At 36.3% G+C, this 16,566-nt stretch overlaps 1 protein-coding gene across 4 annotated transcripts in view; it reads right to left on the bottom strand.

The window, feature by feature from the left end:
* Positions 1-16,566, bottom strand: part of gulp1a (GULP PTB domain containing engulfment adaptor 1a) — a 196,770-nt gene that overhangs the window by 58,448 nt on the left and 121,756 nt on the right. Inside the window, exon 1 of one of the 4 annotated variants that reach the window (XM_067444397.1) lies at positions 13,873-14,028. The exons of 1 other annotated variant lie outside the window; for it this stretch is intronic. The gene's annotated coding sequence lies outside the window, so the exon portion shown is untranslated. Of the gene's footprint in view, positions 1-13,771; positions 14,029-16,566 lie in introns of those variants that run through there. 2 more of the 4 variants (XM_067444400.1, XM_067444398.1) reach the window with 2 other exon arrangements.

The following is a 16,566-nucleotide window of genomic DNA, read 5'->3' as shown; positions in this document are numbered from 1 at the left end:
GTAAGACTTCAAAAGAATTGAAATATACAGTTAAAAACAAACTATGTGGATTACTTTTATGGCGAGTTTTTCATGGTCACTATCATTGTTGAAAACATCAAATTCTCCCTTTGTGTTAACCTGAAATGAACACAGGTTTTGTACAAAATGACGTGAGAAAACAATGACAGAGCTTTTATTTCTAGGCACCTTTAAGGAATTTATTCAGTTATACAGTTATATATATATATATTCCTTCACTGTCACCTGCCACTCCAGATGCTGGCTTATGTAAAGAATACCTAAGGCACCGGATGAAGCACACTTGCTGACTGGAATACAGTAAATTTGTCACTGATGAATAGTCTCCTGTGGGAGAGGTTTTCAATAATCCATCACCTGAGGTCACACATTCTCCTCACACACCACTTTGCCCTTTCCTTTCTCACAGTGAACCACTCCAGCATCCTAACTGCCCCGCATCGCACAAGCTTTCACAATTCATACACCCTTTGCAGATTATATTTCACAGATTTTTTTGTTCTCTCTTCAACATGACCTTAATCAACTCCGCACTAAATCAGTATGCCTGCTCATCCAAAAGACTCAATTTAAAAGGGCATTTTCTAATATGTAAATTAGGAACTCTGTGGCAACAAGTGTTCATATCACCAGTGTGAGCCATTTAAAAAACAAAACAAAACTGCAAGCGCAATTTAGCTTGCAAATAACTCAGCGGTGCTTTATATAACCTGGCCTTTTATTGGAAAAGCGTGACATTAGACATGATAATGGCTTCACTGGTTTGGGAAATTATGTGGCACTGAATAGGCACTCAGATGAAAATCACAGTGGCATGTGAATTATCTAGAGTCAGATTAAGAGCAGTGAAAAGCGACTGGAAGTTTATCACAGGGTAGCTAACACTGTGATTTGTGACATTTTAAGAAGTTTGACAAGCACTTTTTTTAATGAAGAATTTGTCTGGCTGGACAGAGTAAAAGATGCTCAAATTATTAAATAGTCTAGACTTTTGCCTACGATTTGAAACAATCAAAATCAAATCAAGAACATAAAAATTGGATGGACTAAGCTCGGCCAGCAGCACAACAACTGCTTCTTAGGTGGGGCCATCATCTCTTTATTGCATTAAGATAGGGAAGGTAAATTGCTTTGTGTTGACACCTGAAGACTGGGCATCAACAGCTGCATAAAATCAGAGCAAATCCCATTCCAGTGCAAATGTCAATGGAGACAAGCCATGTAATGAAGAAAAATAAATCTCATTGGGTTTCATGAGAATGAGTTTTATGGGTCTGGCTGGGGAAGAACTTGGCACATACTGATTAGGGCACCCAAATAAATAACTTCAAATCAAGTTATACAGGCCTAGCAGAATAGTTTAGACACAAACTGTTTGTTCTTCTTAAACAACTTTGCTTCAGCTTGCTGACAGATTCAAACTCTAATGGGAGCTTAAGTAATGAGACGGCATGAGATGGCAAAAACCATTTAGTATTTCATAAACTTAAAGCTACACTGTGTAACTTTTTTAGTTTATTCTTAGCTAAAAACACTTATTTCTTTCAAAAATTAATGTATATTTACTTCTTTCAAGTAATAAAGTATTCTCATAAGTTTATAATATGCCATTGAAAATCCATACGGGTGAGGGGTTCGAATGCCGTTCGCCATGTTGCTCCTCCATCTTGAAAGTACATTAGCCAAAGAGGGACATACCCATAAATTCAAGCTTCGCCTTTCGCGTTTTAACACTTGATGGCAGCGTGTCGAATGTGAAGAGGGGGATTGCCATGTTAATCTTGGACTAAATCGGCCACCGTAGGAGTTAAAACGAAATCGGAACTGAGAGGAACAGAAACTAATATTCACTAGATGGTCATATACCTTTTCACCGCTAGATGGGGGAAAATATCACACAGTGTAGCTTTAAAAAAAATGCTAATGAGGTAAGAATATTTTATTAGAAAAATTATCAAAATTACTGCATTTTGAATCTTTAATTTTTTTATTTTTTTTTTGCTTTAGGTACATTTATTTAAAAAAAAAAAACTTTTTAATGAAAAAACGAAAATGCTAATTTTCCATAATTTATAACATAACGCTTCCTAGCCATTGATGTAATGCTCCGGCAATCCATGTTTTCCCTGTTATATGGTAGGGGGCACAGTCTCTGGATCCAAATACTAGTGAAGAAGCAGAAACAAGCAATAGAAGCATTGCTTCCGCACTGCCTGCCTGCCGCACCTGCTGTTTTGAAACAGAAGTCAAAGCGCCTCGATCGCACCCAGGTGGTTGGTCCCAGTATAGCTCATAACCCCCCACCCTTTCAAAGTATTCTAACGGACACAAGACAAACTAACAAGTTCAAATGACACTTCAATTTTTTATTTTATTTTTCTCCAAAGATGGCTTCTGTAATTTTAGGCAGTTATCATAATGATAAGTTTGGTTTTAGGTAGTTATTTAATGCTATACAAATGGGTGGTGTGACATCATGATTGATAGCTGAGACTGACGGCTTCTGTGAGTGAAGTTGTCACTGAGGCACTAACAAACTTTTTTCAGGATTTTCGGGAGGAGATTGGAGCTTTAGCTTTATTTTCTACATTTCCATAACTGTTTATTTCACCCCGACACAATGAATTGTTCTGCATCTACTAAAGTCTGGACAGGCTTTTGATATCACAGCTCTACTTCTTGCTCTTTACCACTGCGCAGACTCCGGTCTCGAGGTTGCAAGATGTCAGCATCATTTTAGGGACGTTGGCTGTTTGAATTTTCTTCAGTGGAAGGTAGTAAAGATGAGTCATTGATATTTTTTTACGGTCTATGTTCCGCACATGTAAACTAGGGGTGGCCGTTATACTGATAGAAATGCGTTAACTGGTTGATATTTTGGACTATTGTCTCTATCGCGGTCACATTCACTGACATTGCTGTGCTGCGGTGTCACGAAAGCTTATCGTTTGTATGCGTTTTTTAAGCATTGAAGTTTAAAAACAAGTGATTTTAAACCATTGAAGTGCAATAAGCAACAATGTACTAAAATCAGAAGAGTTTTTCTTTTGTTTTCCGTGTAAAGACGGCAATTTTTTCTCAAAACAATCCCCGCCATACGGATCCACGAAAACGATTAAAAACGCTGTATTATGCATTCCCGGCTCACTTTGTCCCAATTTCCACTGAAATTGCATCACCATTTTCACAGATTCTTGTTTTTGTAGTTCACACAGAGGATAAGAGTATCGTTTTCAAATTGATGTGTAAATAAATATCCGGAACGCATAAAAAGTTGTAAAAATGTCCGAGACACGTGCACATGACGCCGCTGCTGATAGTGTGCAGGTACTCATCGGAGTTGCAACTTGCCGCTTAAATTTGCTTGAACGGTTAAATAGACGTATGTGTGTCAAAACCCCCGTCTTTGCAAGTATCTTCATAAACCACGTGAGAAACTGAGCCTAATATACCTGCTGTTGTCTGTGTCATTAATGTTAATCAAACAACAAGAGACTGTATCACTTTTCTAAGTATTTTTTTTACTTAATTAGTTTTAGTTTTTTTTTTTTTTTTTTAGTAAGTAAAATTTGTTTTAGTAAGTAAAAACTTACTTACAATTAAAAGTTAGTTAAAATTAAGTATTAGTTTTTTTGTTATATTTAAGTTGGTGATAAATAAGAATTATGACATTTTAATGGTATCAAAAACTGATAACATTAAAAGCTTATTTTAAAGCAGAAAACTATATTGTGATCATTATTATTGTTAATATTATCGTCAAATAAAATTACTCATATTGTGATACAAGAATTTGGTCATGTCGCCCATCCCTATAACACGATCATAAATACAACAGCATTTAAATCAAAACTGTCTGACGTTACAGAATGTCAATCACACGAAATGGTAAAGGACTGCAAAGCTTTGGGGGTGTTAATGAATGTGATCTATTCAACCTATTTTTTAATCATTGTTCTAAATACGATCCGGACGTAATCTGACAAACAAATTTCTCTCCACTTTTTGTTCAAAATGTGACTTTTTTATGAAACTTACCCACATGATTGTTGGATTTTTAAAAAAAACAGCATAAAGCTAGAATATTTTAAATGTGAATAATCACACACACACACACACGTTTGTTTCTGTGACGTATGGGGACATTCCATAGGCGTAATGGTTTTTTTACTGTACAAACCTTATTTTCTACCCCCCTACACTGCCCCAGCCCCTAAACCCATCACACGAAACATTCTGCATTTTTAATTTCTAAAAAAAGCATTTTGAAAAGTGAGGACATGGCCAATGTCCTCATATTTCACCCTCTCCTTGTAATACCTATGTCATACCCATGTTATTATACATATCTGTGTCCTCATATGTCACAAAAACATGCCCCCCCCCCCACACACACACACACACACACATCTGGTTCACTATCTCTGTGGGGGACTCTCCATAGGCGTAATGGTTTTTATACTGTACAAACCGTATTTTCTACCCCCTACACTGTCCCTACCCCTAAACCTACCCATCACAGGAAACATTCAGCATTTTTACTTTGTCAAAAATAACTCAACCTGTATGATTTATATGCCTTTTGAAAAGTGGGGACTGTTGGCTGGGTCCCATAATGTAGGTGATCTCAGGTTTTACTATCCTTATGGGGGCATTTTGTCCCCACAATGTAATATAAACAAGGGCACGCGCGCACACACACACACACACACACACACACACAGTGGAGAAAAAGATTTTTGGAGTATAAGAACCACTGCCTTTTTATTCACAGCTATAAGGTCATTGAGAGATTGTTGGTGAATGCCTTAGATGCTCTTTGGGAAATGTCGGGAAATGTCAGCAAACCATTTCAAAAGGAAAGTGAATGGGAGAAAGGTTTCCAAAATAATTTACCAACTAAACTAAATGAATTCTTGAAACTTTAATACACAAAAACTGCATCCGAATGACAAAAGAAAATGTAAGTGAAATGGTTCTCTAATTTAAACCTAAAAAGTGTATCAAACTAATTTAAAAGCCAATGTAGGTGCCGTTTTTCAAGGGACAATAATGTGCTGCAGAGTAAACTGCCCCTTAGAGTCAGCAACCTCAAAGATGAATAAATCCTGAAACTCCAAATAGTGTCTGCACCTAGAAGCATCCAATGTAATACGCTTTATCTCCCATGAGTTATGTCTTAAGCTCTCCCAAAGTTGTGCTGGAGAGTCAGAAGTAAAGCCAAGCGCTGGGGGCACTTCAAACCTCCATAGTCATTTGATAAAAGCCACGAAAATAAGAATAGATTAGAACACTTCAGCGACCATAACGGGCACCCAGGTGTAAGTAGATCCATTTTTCCTCAGGGGAGCATTTCCTCTGAGGTCAACAAAAGTAGCAACCTAATTTAGATGTGATATATTTATAGGGCAAAATGGCGTGTAAACAAATGCTCGTTGTACTGAGAAATGTCATATAAGACCACAAAGTCTGTGAAAAAAAAAAAAAAAAAATCAATAATTTCATGACTTTCAGAGGTAAATCTTCAAGGAATTAATTTAAATTGAAACTTTTTTTCTATATAACAACCTGGATCTGCTGTCAAGCTCCAAAACAGCAATGAAAGCACCATAAAAGTACAGTGGTCCACACAACTATGCAATATTCCAAGGTTTTTAAAGCCATATACAATATCGTTATGTGACAAACACAGAGTAGACTCAGTTCTTAAATGATACTTAAATTATGTCAAACCTAAAAGGACTCTTCCAAAAGCACCACATTTGATTGCTGAAGCTCTCCATTTTACAAAATGTCACTTTTTTTTCTTCCATGAAACAAAGAAAATAATGCAGATTTGGATTCACATTAGTAATAACAGAATATTAATTTCTGGATAATTATTTCTCTAAAGCTGAAGTGCAAAAACAGAATTGCAAAGATAATTGTTTTCAAACTGGTAAAACATTTCCACTCTAAACTTGGATTGAGCCAATGTTCCATTTAAAAAAAAAAAAACTAAACCAAACCAAGCCCTATAACTAAAATGACAGGATTCATGTTAATTAGGATTATTATTTAAATCATTCATGCTAACTTACACTTTTAAATTCTAATTGTTTTCCTCTAATCTGGACTTTAACTACAGATAAAGTATTTTAGTTGATAAAAAAAGAAAAGAAAAAAATGATGATGATGATGTAAAAAATTCATGCCGCTCATGACAGAGCCATTATATTCAGACAATTCACTGTCTGTACCAGTAATGAGGTCACTGAATGTTTGCTTCATCCTTTTCTATGTGCCCTCATTTGCAATTCGGTGCTTTCAGAACTACATCTGGCAGATGAAAGATTTCTGATCGGTATTCTTTTTTTCTTCACATTTTGCAATGACAAATAAAAATGGAGCTGATTGTGACACTGAAACTGCTCTTAAGAAGTTCACTGTACGTGAGCAGAGCGAAAATGTCAAGTTTAAATTGAGAAAGAGTCGTGACATGAATAGCATTGGGCATAAAAGTTAAATACTCCTTATGATATCAACTGCAAAAGGACGCCGAAACAGGAGAGTAAGTAATCGATGTGTAATGCAATTATGGTCGTGTATTCTAAGAAGTATCAGGACTATTAACATTATTAATTTGATTTTTCCTCTCCTCACGGTTTCCACAAGGACCAATGGCAGTGAATGCACATTTGATGCGTGTATGTAGACTGACTTCGCTATTCTTTGGGGACACATTTGTCCTTATAAGTGAGCTAAATCTGACAAAATCTTCCTTGGGGATATCCAGGGACCCCCGGCCTTATTTGAAAAAAGATTCATGCATAAATAATACATATTTTTTATCTTAAAACTGCAAACGTTTTCATTTAGGTGTTAAGTAGTATTTATTTAAAAACAATAGAATTCTATGTCCTCATTTAGAACCTTCACTTCTCGGAGCTTGAAACAGAAAACTTGCAAATCAGCAAATCACTGAAAATGGAACAGTATGCGCATTTATAAACTTCATCCCAATACTACGGACATTAAAACCAGCATATCTTCAAGTATTTAAAAAATTCATCCATGCCTCTTTCATGAAATATATATCAAAAGGAAAATCATCTCTTAAATAATTAACTGCATCTGGCATTTGTAATTAAAAAGAGATTTAAGGGTCTCACGTCTGACAAAAACAGCAAAACATGGTTTTGAAATGCATCAAATGCAATGAAAAACATTCAGTAACATGCTTCAGACTGAAAGCGTCATTACACAACAAAAACAGGACAGCAGACCTTGCAAAATCTCTAGATACTGTAAACATGTTTTCCATCACACAAACAAAGTCCTACTACTGTCATAAGCAGAGATTTACACAAACACAGAGAGAAAGAAAGAGAAGGCTGAGTACATCAAAACGTCCATACGGTGTGCAGTATCCTCTCTGTTCAAAGGAATACATTCATAAATTCCTAATTTAGTCCTTTCTGTTAAAATAAAAGTTTATTCAGCTATTTTCATACAAAACCACACACCAAAAAGCACTCATACTGTATGATTAATATTCAATGTCTTGTGAAAACAGACCAAAATACAACTTGAAGCTCACTGCAAATCTTCTACTCTGGTCTTAAAGGGTTAGTTCACCCCAAAATTTAAATTCTCTCTTTAATTACTCACCCTCATGTCGTTCCAAACCCATAAGACCTTTATTCATCTTCAGAACACAAATGACGATCTTTTTAATGAAATATGAGAGCTCTGATCCTTCATAGACAGCAATGTAATTAACACTTTCAAGGCCCAGAAAGGCAGTAAAGGAGAACGTTAAAATAGTCCATGTGACTCCAGTCCTGGTTCAACCTTAAATTTTATGAACCGACAACAATACTTTTTGTGCGCAAAAAATAAAAAAATATTTATTCAACAATTTTGTAGTCTGTGCCAGTCTCCGATGCAGTTTATGTTGTAAACATTGCAAAGCTTTTGAGTTCAAGCTGCACAGTTTTTACAACGTAAACTGTGTAAGAGGCTGTTAAAAAAAAAGTTATTTTTCATATTTGTGCAACAAAATAATTATCGTTCCTTCATGACATTAAGCTTGAACCACTGGGGTCACATGGACAATTTTAGCTATGTTTTTACTACACTGAAAAAAAGGTGTGTTGGATTTACATGATTTAATCATGTACATTGGTTCCACATGATTTAATTAAGTAAAACAAACATGATTCGTTCACATAACTTCAACATCATGGAATGAAGTAATTTTTAAGTAACCCAATTGCGTAATCTCAAAATGACTTTAATATGGCTTCCTAACAACAGTGGTATGCAGAGGGGGGCTTGAGACCCTGCCTCTTTAATCAAATCACAAGCTTATTTTGTTTTTGTATATTTTTGTGGTCACTTGACTGATTTATAAGACTGTACCAACTAGCTTTCATTCTGCTAGTTAGCAATTGCACATAATGAACATGTCAAGTGCTATGTATGAAATGCTCTTTAATGACATGTGCTGTCTCAGTCCACAGCCTAAGCAATCGCTCCACTCTTCTCCACTATAGTAACCCAGTATAATTTCAATGATTCTAATTATTCCAACATAATTAAACATTAAACACTATTAAACAATATAAAGTCTCCCCCTTATCTAATTTCCCCCCCCAAAACACAAAATAACACAAGTTCAACAATTTTACTCTTCTCGTCAAGTTCCACGCAAAGCATGCTGGGAACTACAGTTTCAGCAAACATCATGTTGGATTACTTGATTGGTTCACATTTACCCCAAATAATGTAATCTAGTAGATTGCACATTTAAGAGAATTACATTGATCGAAAGCAAAGAAATCACATTTAGAAGAGAAACAATTTGTTGCGTAGATCGCAAACAATAAGATTAAATAAATTGGACAGTGGGTGTTTTCCTTTTTTTTCAGTATAACTTAATGGGCTTTGAAAGTATTAACTAAGCCGTCTATTGAGGGGTCAGAGAGCTCCCAGATTTCCTTAAAAAAATCTCATAATTTGTGTCCCGATGATGAATGAAGGACTAACACCAAAAGCGAATTGTTCACACCAAACACAAATTGAGCGTCAAAATAGTGTCTACCGCTTCTAGTTTGACGTGTGAACATTTTGAATCCATTCACGCGTCCACAGCTAACTGGACAGACGCGCATAGAAATCGAGCATTTGAAGCGAAATAGACGCGAGTTAAAGGCGCTCCAGGTGAAATATGTCCTCAAACACCACTCTTTTCACCTCTTTTCATTTTTAAAAATATATATATTAAGCATTAACAACCACACATGTGGTTCAGCCAACGCACTACCTGGATTATCTTCACTGCATGTATATTTAAATAAAATATAAAGTTATGAAACTTCACTTTGCCCTCAGTCAAAATGATTTTGTAGGCAACAATAGATTAATTGGACCAAAGATCGCCCATTAGATGTGCACAAAACGAAGTATATGTCATGTTTAACCACTACATAGACATCCAAGCTAGCGGCAAACGCCAAAAGGACTGGCCGAGGAAAGGCTGCTCTCGCTGGGGTTAACGAGCGCTGAGCGCCCGGAGAGCGCCTGGATCTCACAACTCCAAAAACGCAAGAGTAATCTTTTTAAATAGGCACTGTCTTTATAAGTACACCACATATTTTAGCTTTAAACAACTACATTATCAACTGAAAAGCATTAAAACTATATTTAGTGACAAAATATCAGTTTTTTTTTTAATTATATGCAGGGTTTCTCATCACGTCACTTTACCACGTGACAGCAGCAATTCCGGCGCTCAATTCGCTTCAAATTCACGTTATTCGTGCTAACTGGATGCGTGAATGAGGTGGAATCATGTCCATCGCGCCACGCGTCTATAGCGCCGCAGGACCTCCAGATGCGCGTCAACGCGCCTTTCCATTGACTTAACATGGAAATAATTCGCTTCAGACGCTCTATTCGCCTTTGGTGTGAACGTACCTTTCCACATAAACGACATGAGGGGGAGTAATTAAAGTGATAGTTCACCCAAAAATTTAAATGTGATGTTTATCTGCTTACCCCCAGGGCATCCTGGATGTAAGGGTGTATGTTTCTTCAGTAGAACACAAATTAGGATTTTTAACTCCAACCATTGCACTGTGCAAGTCATATAATGCATGTCAATGGGGTGTTTTTCTATGAGAGTCCCTATGAGAGTAAAAAAACACAGACATACGAATCCATATTAAACACAGGGGCTCGTAACGACGCATTGATGTCTTAAGACACAAAATGATCGGTTTGTGTGAGAACCGAACAGTATTTATATACTTTTTTACCTCAAATACAACACTATCAGCCACCCCCGCACCATCACTGCCTGCAAGTGGGTCAAACAATCCAATATTGTATTGTTTGTATCCAAAACAATATGGCATAGAGATATGTGTAAAAGATCACTTCTGCACTTGTATCCCATTGAGATACGCCAGATCTTGCAGGAAGTGATGGCCCGGTCACAGCGTTTGTACATAGCGTTGTATTCGAGGTAAAAAATAATGATTCATGATTCATATCGCCAATGTCATGTGATTTCAGCAGTTTGACACACGATCCAAATCATGAATCAATCCGCTGATTCATGACCGTTTGAATACTTATTTGTGGTTTGAAAACAAACGCAGAAGAGAAGACCATGCTGAATAAAGTCGTAGTTTTTGTTATTTTTGGACCAAAATGTATTTTCGATGCTGCAAGAGATTCTAATGAACTAACTGATGTCACATATGGACTACTTTGATGATGGTTTTTTTTCCCCTTTCTGGACATGGAGAGTATAGTGTGCATACACTTAAATACACCGTCGGACTAAATATAAAATATTTTAAACTGTGTTTTAAATTTTTGGGTGAACTAACCCTTTAAGTTTGGCCCCTCATGTCCCCTCATGGACACTCATGGCCGACTGCCACACACAAATAAACAAAACATAAAATAGTTCAGTCTTGGTCCTCTCTCATCCTCCACTGTCGCTCATCTCTTTGTATTTCCAAAACTCCTCTGTGAGAGATACGAGACCAGTGCAGTGCACAGGTGCCACTCACCATCAATCAGGTCACCGGCCTCACGCCATTCACGGCTCTTGACCATCCCAAAGACTAGCTGCCTGCCTCAGTTGATCTATGTTTTTGTTTTTTTGGGATTTTCTGTACTCGCCAATTAATAATTGGATCCATTATGAGATGACCGAACGGCACAACAGCGATGTGTAACAGCCACTTCTGCAGTTGTCCATGTATGTTGCCATGGTTTCTACAGAAAGCATAGATATTATGTCATTAGCCCTATTTGGACGGTAATTGTTTCTTATGTGGATGTCCATAAAAATTCATCTGCATGCCACCTCAGTGATAAAACTTGTTCATTCGGATGGTGATTTATTCCCGGTGGAGGAGCGAGTTGTGATCCTGCGCACCTGTGAATATGCTCACGTAGTTAGTCGAATGATTGTCTGATGTAAAAATGGCAGGCTTGGGACAATAAGAATTAAATCATTGGCTCATATTTCCAATGTTTACATGTTTTGCTTCTTTTTCTCTTTTGAGTGGTGATGAAAGATTATTCTTGTAAATACTTAAGCATTTCAGTAATATAAGGCTAGTTTTTTTTAAATGCATCCAAATTACAGCAACGATACGGTGCTCCGCAGTGGTCAAAAAGGATATAAACAGTTAATTTTGAAGCAATCTCTTCTTGAAAACTCAGAGATGTGGATTCGGACGGCAGTTAAATGGATAGTTCACCCAAAAGTTAAAGTTCTGTCATCATTTACTTACCCTCAAGTTGTTCCAAACCTGTATAAGTATCTTTGTTCTGCTAAACACACAAAAATATATTTTAAAGAATGTTTGTAACAAAGCAGCGAGAACAACCATTCACTACCATAGTATTTTTTTCCATACTAAGGTAATCAATGGTTGTCTCTCTGCTTTGTTTTTTTTTCTGTGTGTGTTATTTAACAGAACAAAGAAATTCTTACAGGTTTGGAATAACTTGAGGGTGAGTAAATTATGATCATTTTCATTTTTGGTTGAACTATCCCTTTAAATCACCACTCGACCTTAGTGTTTGTCAAAAAACAGTATGTAATTTTTGGTGGGATTTTTACGCGGGTGGTGGGAGAAAAACACTGACATTCTGGATTTGGACGGCAATAAAATCACTGACTAGCCCCTTACACCCCACAAGAAACAGTTATCATCCGAATAGGGCTATTGACAGCCGACAATAATAAGGGACGAAACATTATTTAAAATTGGAAATTTTCCGGATTAACAAATCCTTGGGTACTCTTGGCATATTGTAAGTACACAACTGCATGAAATATTACACTGTACATGTCATTTTTGGATGTTTTATTACAAAATCTTACATATTGTGCCTTTAAATTTCATGGCATTCCACATATGCAAACGTTATTTAAAACATGAAAAAAAACACATCAAGTTAAACATGTTTTCAGCAAACACTTCGATATGTCGATATACATCATAGGGGAATTTAAAGCACTACTGTAGCAGTGTCAAGCTTTGCAGTCATTTTGTACCCGTTCATTAAACAGACTGACCGAATGCAAATATTAAAAAGTCACGCACGGGCACCTTATGCTGCACAAATGTCTGAATGGATGGCAGGGAGAATTAATTTAAGTCTCCTTGCTGGCAGAATATTTGCAAAAGGACTCTCAGTGATCAGTTTGCCTTTCTCAGAGAGGGACTGTAAATCCAGTAAATCTGACTGGCTTTCACTAAAGGAAAAGGTATTGTCATGCAGATTACAGCTGGGAAATGGCCTCTAGAGGTATCCATGGACAGACCTTGCCAGTTCTTCCCAGGGGCGCAACATGGCCAAATAGGAGTTTTAAATACTGACAATCAGAAGTAGGATGAAACGCTTCAGCGAGCTATAGAAACACAAAATTATATGACTAGGATACTCCAGTGCAGAGAAAACAGAACATAGGCTAGAGAGAGTCAAATAAAGAGACTTATTTGAACATGACAGATATACAGACAAGCAAATAAACCGGTAACCATGCAGGCAGATAAGGAAAACAAAATGACAGCTAGATAGATAAAAATGCAGATTGGCAGACATAGACAAATAAACAGGTAGAGTAGTATCTACAGCATCTATCTGAAGAGAAACAAACAGCTAACGTTATACAGACGAATGCAAACAGCTCAGACAATTGACAAATAAAAGACAAGTTAACAGCCTACAGGTAAAATGTAAAACTATAACAGACTGTCTGTTACATGACTTTGTCCCTCTCACAACACAGACGAAAAAAACCTTAAACTTGTGTCCTACTTTATATTTTAAAACACCTATAGCATGATTCGCATCAATGAACTGTACTACAGCATCAATCTGAAAACATGAACAATGAACAGTTGACAGACTTTTTCTGCAAATTAAAAAAACCAATGGAAAGCTTTAGGAAATGCAACATCTCGCTCCAGCAACAAACAACAACTAGCCTACACAATCTACACAATTTCAAGAGCACAGGAAAGAGCAGAAAGATCCCTATGTGCCTGCTGCCACTCGTGCATCCATGTTATAGAATGAACCTGCTCGAGCGCATTCCATCTTTACAAATGACGTCCACAACATTCCTTTAGGATGCAGCTTTAAACAAACCAATGTTTACATCATGTCTGAAACTACTTCATCTGACAAACAGAATGCAAAAGAAAGTTTTAGTACACGTTATCTGACTCACTTTCCAGGACTTCAAGTTTCTTTTTAAAGAGAAGCGTCGTACAAACACAATCCACGATCCCGAAATGCTTACTTTCCCAGGCAAACGTACGATCCACTCACCGAAAAATAGGAATCCTCTGCGCGTCCTAAGCAGTGCACGCACACGCTGTCTTCAACACTCTCTCATCTTCTACACATGCATACACGCGAACGCGCATACACAACCACCACACACACACACACACACAGCCCGCTGGAAAGTTTAGTGACGTCACCCACTCAGTTAAATGCCACCGCAGGAGTCTCGCCAACCAGCTGGAGGTTTAAAGGGCCAGAATATGGGTTCTGACTGAGTGAGAGTACTACTCTGTGTATCCTACTTTATAGATAGGCTATATACGACGTAAACAAACACTTTAAGTAAAAAAAAAAAAATTCAATTTCATGCTCACATCTCAAAGGAAGAGCATAATATGAGAGAAAATAAATCGTAAATACAGATACAATGCAATTGCAAACGTTGACCTAACTGGGGCATGTTGTCACAATATGAAATAAGCCGTCTCAACAGAAGTTAGCATCCTATGGCTTTTCAACAGTACAACAATTATGAAATACAAAATTAATAATGAAACAGCAGTACAAATGTATGGACATATCAAACCATTGTTTTAAGAAAGAAATACTGTTAAATTGTATAACATTTAAAAAAATGTTTTGAATATTATATTTTTACAAAACTTGTGTTCTAACATCAGTTAAACTTTTCAATTAAAATATAAATGAAATCTGTGAGATTGTACTCTACATTGACAGCTATGCAATTATCACTTTGATGCTTCAAAAAGTTCATAAAGAGATTTTAAATACACGTAATGATAATTTAGATTAAATCTACAAACCAAAAAATATAAATATTTTATAAAACAATATAAAATTGCAAAATGTGTTTTTTGTTTTTGATAGTGTGGTGTTCACTTGTTCACCCAGCAGCTAGATATAGCCAAAATATGATGATTTTAGAATTCAAAAATGCATTCTAATTTAAGGTGGTTATAAACAGCATACAAACCCACAGTTGAATAAAGAACACATTTGTGTAACTGGCCTTTTGACATCTATAGATAGAGGTTGAGCCCTTGTGACAACAACCCTATCCCCAACATATTTAACACATGAGCAGGTCTTTTCAGCTGATATTCAAGGAATTTCTCAATTTAATTGTCTTTGATCATGTTTTTTTTTGTAATTTTATAAATGTATATGAACTTGTATCATTGTATTTCTTAATCTAAATTATTATTGAACTTAATTACAATTTCTTTATGAACTTTTTGAAGCATCAAAGTTGTAATTGCATAGCTGTCAATGGAGAGAGAGAAATCAAACAGAAATCTCTCAGATTTTTATCAAAAAGATCTTATTTTGTTTTGAGGATGAATGAAAGTCTTATGGGTTTGGAACAACACAAGGGCAAGTAATTAATGACAGACATTTTGGGGTGAACTATACCTCTATATGTTGACTAAACGTAGCCTTACCTTTTTTAATCCACCTGTTCGTCGTTCTGTTCATTACAGTTTTAATAAACAGTGCAATAGGGATATGATGTGTGCAAGTGATAGGCCTGCATTTAGATTATTAAAGGCCATCAGTGCTATAAAAAGCCTCTCATCAACTGTCAATGAAAAACTGATGTGTGCCATGCGCAGGTGAGGAGCACAGGGAGAATGAGAATGGCTGCTTTAGCATCACAAAAGGAGCTCTCACAAAGAGATCACACTGATTTTAGAGCACAGTGGTGCAGGGACAAAGTGTAAGGGAGGTTTTAGACATAGGTTTTGGCTAGCTATGACTGAACATAAAATGTTGGAGCTGTAGATTTATTACTATCATTGTAAAAACGTTCAAGAGAGAAACACTATGCTTTAATCACACTTGTTACAAAATTCTGTGGCAAATCATTATATAAAACGAAGAGTACCAAAATGACTTTCATGTAATCACTGTCTTTTCAATTAAATTTACAATATTGTTCTCAAATACACAGAAATTAATACATTTCATGGTATGAAATGCTACAATATAAACAAATGTATTCCAATAGGAAATACTTAATCAATTTGAAACTTTTTTCCTGACATTTTCCACAGACAACAATCAAGCATGCAACATTTCTTAATAATAAAAAAACCTGTCTCTTTCTCTTGCATACCTTACCATTAAAGGGTTAGTTCACCCAAAAATGAAATTTCTTTCCTTTGAATTTAAGTGTATGCCCACTTGCTGTCTACATCCAGAAGGTGATGAAAACCAAAAGAAGACAAGATTTAAAATCCTCCAACAAGATTAACTCTTGGAGCTGATCAAAAGTTGTAATCTTACTAGAACCACACCATTTTTCAAAAAGTGCCTTTTTCTCTCGTGCAAATTCAACATATGTTTGTCTGGCTGTTTTGGCGTGGAGAACCAAAGTAGTCGATATGTGACATCAGTTGGTTAGTTAGACTCTTTTGAAGCATCGACAATACATTTTGGTCCAAAAATAACAAAAAATATGACTTTATTCAGCATTGTCTTCTCTTCCGCGTTTGTTTTCAAACCTCAAATAAAGAATCAAATGTTCACGAATCAGCAGATTGATTTGTGATTCATATCGCCAATGTCATGAGATTTCAGCAGTTTGCCAGTTTGAAACGCGTTTTGAATCTTGAATCATGACTGTTTGATTCTTTATGTGAGGAACACGGAAGTGAAGACAATGCTGAATAAATTCGTATTTTTTGTTATTTTTGGACCAAAATGTATTGTCGA

This window comes from Pseudorasbora parva, chromosome 5 (genome assembly GCF_024679245.1).
Source record: "Pseudorasbora parva isolate DD20220531a chromosome 5, ASM2467924v1, whole genome shotgun sequence".
Lineage (NCBI taxonomy): Eukaryota > Metazoa > Chordata > Actinopteri > Cypriniformes > Gobionidae > Pseudorasbora > Pseudorasbora parva.
The sequence above is the reverse complement of the archived record's forward strand: the minus strand, read 5'-3'. Positions and strand labels throughout refer to the sequence as shown.